Source organism: Carassius auratus, unplaced genomic scaffold, assembly GCF_003368295.1.
Source record: "Carassius auratus strain Wakin unplaced genomic scaffold, ASM336829v1 scaf_tig00214369, whole genome shotgun sequence".
NCBI classification, from domain to species: domain Eukaryota; kingdom Metazoa; phylum Chordata; class Actinopteri; order Cypriniformes; family Cyprinidae; genus Carassius; species Carassius auratus.
The window spans coordinates 411713-416855 of NW_020527635.1; the positions used below are offsets into that span (position 1 = coordinate 411713).

At 41.2% G+C, this 5143-nt stretch overlaps 1 long non-coding RNA gene across 2 annotated transcripts; it reads left to right on the forward strand.

Annotated features, from left to right (window-relative positions):
* Positions 1-3233: 3233 nt before the first annotated feature.
* On the forward strand, positions 3234-4075 carry LOC113091932 (uncharacterized). Of its 2 annotated transcripts, none has more exons than XR_003287478.1 (3): positions 3234-3702; positions 3779-3905; positions 4039-4075. It is a non-coding gene; the product is annotated as an uncharacterized LOC113091932 (long non-coding RNA). The 2 variants fall into 2 exon arrangements; XR_003287477.1 differs by having other exon boundaries at positions 3613-3680.
* The last annotated feature ends 1068 nt before the right edge of the window (positions 4076-5143 follow it).

Sequence of the window (5143 nt, forward strand, 5' to 3'; positions counted from 1 at the left end):
ATCCCTGGTATATATGTTCATAAAGTAAGAGGTAGTAAAACTGAGTAACATATATGATATTGTTCTTCCACAGTCAAGAAGCAGGTGACCCGAGTGCAGGTGAAAGCTGCTGAGAATGTGGATGAAGCTGAACTGAAGGAGCTCGTCTTAAACAAGGTGGATTTTATATTACTCATCTGACTAAAATTAATTGTTGAACATACAGCAAACACAAAACATCAGGTCAGTTTAGACATCAGTCTATAAAATAAGATTTAAGAAAATGATCAGATTTCCCCACCAGTGTGAACAAAAACCCACCTCAGTCAGTCTTTATGTAAAGACAAAACACAGTGTTTTGACCAATTCTGATCTTTCTGTAAGATTTGTAAAGTAAGAGATGCTCATTTTGAGTTGAAATGCCTCAAACTTATCTGTGTGGGATTTATCCACTGAGTAACTGAAGACTGTTTCTGTGTTTAGTTAAATCAGACGCTCAGCGATCAGGACGTCACACTGACATGGAGGACACAACCCAACGGGAAAGTCTTCCAGAAGAACAGGACTGTACTGAAACAATCTCCTGTTTGTTCTTCTTTGAAGTGAAATGTTATTTAATACAATTCATTCTTAGTTACAGATATCTTAATTATTTTATTAGATTATTACATTAGACTAACAATTTATAGTAATTTCTCAAAATTAATAGTTACATATATTAATTTTGCATTTATTAATTTAGTTGATAGATATGTACACCAAAATATGAGCAAACAAATGGTAGGGTGTTTTAGCATTGTAGTTTAACTGCTACATTTGCCTTTAAGAACAGTGGCGGATACAGAACGTCATTATTTGACATGTTTGCCATTTTAATATAAGTACTACATGGTTAAATATTTTACCACTTGTTTGAGCAACTTAATATATACATCTATATAAGTAGCGCTGAATAATACGTTGTTTAAATTGTGTTAAAACGTCTATAAAAAAGTGTACAGTATATGTACAAAGAGAATCGCAATGCTGACAAACCTTTTTTTTTTTTTTTACTTTTTTTAATAAAAGTTTCTGATAACTTCTGGATTTGAAATATGTGTTTATGTGAGTATGTTTTTGTGGTAGCCTACAGTCGTGGATCAGTCACGCACTGCACACAGTGTTTGTGTGTTTCAAAGTGTAACAGTGTTATGCCACTTTTAAGTCAGTGCGCGCACGGAGAGCGTGTGGCCGGCTCGTGCAGAAAAAAAATTCAGAAGAGAACGAGCTGATTCTGTGTTTTAAAAAGAATCATGACAGAAGAAAACAGGTATGCTATGTGTTATATATTCACAAGGCAAACAACCAAATGCTTTTATAAATCTGATTTACCCATAGAGCCCCACCTGTTTAAGAATAGATAAAGGCCTTTGGGAGGATAAAAAAAATGCATCAAATGTTCTAACAAATGCATTTCTACCCTGTTTTTGAGACCGGCTCGAGAAATGCTCTGTTTTTATGGATAACATAACATTTTTTGATTGGATAACAGTTTTGCATAGTAAACTACCTTTCTGTGTGTCTGTTTGACAAGCTACGTCCTTCATATTTTTAGCCTTCTGTGACTTTGTTTAGACACGTACACATAATCAGGATATATTGTATCAAGTGATCTCTAATAAAGTAATAGTGACACTTAGTACAAATACTATTTTTTTGTGCTGGTCAATTCCTGTCAGATCCACAGGAATGGCACAACATTGGTTTTTAATAGGGCTGGGTATCATGTTCTATGTTTTTTAGGCACCGACAGAATTGCCTCGGTACTATTGAGTATCGAAACACATCTTGTAGTTCTGTCCCAAATTTTGATACCTAAGAGGTTAATCTCATCAACGTCAGTGGGCCAGTAAGCGTGCAGCATGCTTAATGTGCTGTAAATTCCATGTACTTGCCCCAAGAAAGATATCCAGAGCTGGCTGAAGGTTTCTTGCATGTTTGGTCTTTTCAGCCTGCAAAGTTATTCAGTTTCTGTTAAACTCAAATCTGACTCCATTTTAATATGATCTCGGATTTAGTTTGAAAGGCAAATTGGTTGTTTGTCTGTCTCTAATTATTATGATTATTATTATGACATTTGATTATTCTATTTATTCTTTAATAATATTGTACTCATCTCACTCAAAGACGTCGCTTTGGCCTTAGCGTATTTTACGGTCACATTCTTGTCAGTCTTAGTAATTAGACAGAGGTAATTGGCTAATACTTTAGACTGCCGCTCCTTGCTCATTCTAATATTACTTTAATTTAATCCCCATAGATTTGTACACACTTGAATATAGCAACATTATTTCAGGTCATAGGTCATGACCACTACTCTAGATATAAGCCGACCAACATTATGTTCCCCAATAGTAGTTTTGGTATGGTCATGCCATGGTTTCCCCTTGTACACTTAGCTAGAGTAATATCACAATAAACAGAGGTTAGGCTCAGTCTATTTGGGTTGAGCTTAACATCCAGTTGACCTAAAGGAAAATTCCCTATAAGCCCTTACAATCTAAGTACATGTAAACTAATACCAAGAGTTAGGCGGTTCTCTAAAGACGCCCTATGCTTCATCTCAACTGAATTTTAGTCTGTCACTAACCTAACGCAGGAAATGAAGTAACAAGGATACAGCATAATCTATGCTGTATAATCTAATAGTCTTTAATTACAGCGTAAAACAGAATTGAATCAAATGTAACAATTATCATTCAGGTAAATACAGGTGCATCTCAATAAATTAGAATGTCATGGAAAAGTTCATTTATTTTAGTAATTCAACTCAAATTGTGAAACTTGTGTATTAAATAATTTCAATCCACACAGACTGAATGAAGTCTTTGGTTCTTTTAATTGTGATGATTTTTGCTCACATTTAACAACAACCCACCAATCTCAACAAATTAGAAGATGTGACCAAGTGACTGTGACGGGGCGGAACCAAAAGTGAGGAAGATTAGTTCCTAGTTCCTAGTTCCTAGTTCCGGACCATATATCGCAAACACCGCCACTTCCGGGAATGCCGGCGAACCCAAATCGGCGTGTTATGGGGAACAGGTGTCTTGTTGAGCGTGGCGATCACTGATTGGCAATTCGGTGAAGAGGAGACACATAAATAGGGCATCAGAAACATAGGCAGTTGTTGGTGATTCCCAGTAGTTATTGTGGGTGCAACGGAGCAGAGAGGAGAGTTGAAGAGCGAGTGTATGGTGTACTGTGGAGCTTGGGCAAAGAGAGATACACACACAGGGCTGAGTATACGAATATCTTTATTGGAGCATTGTGTTCAGATGCATTGTGTGATGTGAAGTTAACACCCATTGAAGATCTGCTAGGATTGCAGGAAGGAGATCGTGCTGCCAGTTGTGTCGGATGTCAGTTATCTGGAAAAGAAGTGGAAAGATCCAGTGTTAATGAAAGTGTGAGTACACTGAAATATCCATCGTGTCAACAGTTACTTTGCAAGTGTGGAATATCCATATACCTCTTGTGAGTTGTGACCAGTGTGAGCGGCCCCACCGTAATAGGATTGGGGGGTGAGCCGGGACCAGCAAAAAAAGGAGTCTGGTGCCTTGTTGTGGCTGAGATCGTTTCCTCTGGCCATCTGTTGCATCGGTGCCCCCAACGTCCAGGAACTAATCCCCGGTCCTATGTGGTTTTGACCCTAATTCACTGTGAGTGTGTGGAGTGCAGTGGGTGAGTCCTTTTCTTTGCTGTGTACACTTGAAGTCTGCAGTGTCGTGCTGTCATGTCGTCAGTAATCACCCTCTAGGCTGGGAGAGAAAACCCTGTGGAGAAGAACGTGCACCGGTGTTGCGAGACGACCATCTTTTATATACATGCCTGCTCGTGGCTTTGGACCCCTACTCCGCCGAGTGGTGACGTGTCAACAATAGCAAGTAAGGAACCGTGTGCATATTGTGGGGGACGACGACTGAGAGAAGTGTTGTCTGCTATACGAACATCCAGCTGTGTAGCCCTTGTGTATGAATACCTGTTTGTGGAGTGCTTTCAGAGGTTCGCCCCGTCTAGATCTCTGGTCCGTTGTCTGGAAGAGAGGAGAGGGAAGTGTTCAAGTCATTCCTGAGGTACATTCCCGGTGGCACAAACCTACCTGAAGTCACCCAGCGTGGTGACACCAGCTGAGGCCGTGGAAGGCCCAACGTGCAGCAACTTCAATCTGTACTTCTATCCACTCTTGGTCAAATTCGAGAGGTGGTGCGTCCTTCTCCATATATTCACTGAAGCTAAATAAATTTGTGAAGGAACTCCGTCTGTTACCAGTCCTATAGGTCTGAGCTTGAGGCTCGGAGTCGTCGTTTCCACGGTTGGAGGTGACCGTGTTGAGTGTTGGTCTGGGAAGTCTGCCCCGGTGAGGAAGACCACAGTTGTCGTGACCTACACCCTCTCTAGACTCCCGAGCTGAAAAGTGCTTAAGCCTGACGTCCACCTCTTAGAGGGTCTGTGAGTTGTATCCATTCAGTATTGTCACTGCATGCCCAGAGCAAGCTCCAGTTGCCCCTGTATACCCCTCTGTATGCCTCAAGCTAAGAGCCAGCGTATTGCCCTTGTATGCCCAGAGTCAGGCTCTAGTTGCCCTTGTATACTCACCTGTACGTACAAAGTAAAGACCCAGTTGTCCTTCTGCATACTTACCTGTACGCCCCGAGTGAAATACCAGTGCATCGCCCTTGCATACTCGCCTGCAAACTCCATCCGTAGGGTTTACCTGGACAAAAATCGAAGTTAAGGATTGTGTATCTTTCTTGCATATTTAACTATACACCGAAGGCCAAGACCCCAATATATTCTCCTGCATACTTACCTGTGGACCTTTTTAGGTGTTTCCAACCGCGGACCCAGAATCTCGTGGCGAACGGCGTCAGGTACGCACCCCACCCAATTCATCAGAATTACTTGCCTTTATTCTGCGTGCAGGGACTGGAAGGGCCGTTTCTGCAGGAGAAACACAAAGGCACTACTGAGGAAAAACCCTGTTGAATCACGTGAAGGAAAGGACACAAATTACTGACAGGCTTACCTGAGAGTCCCCTTGACAGAGTCAGAAGCGACTCGGACCTATACTCTCTGTCCCCGAGAGTGGATTTTAGATTCCCTTTTCCCCTCCCTTCACACC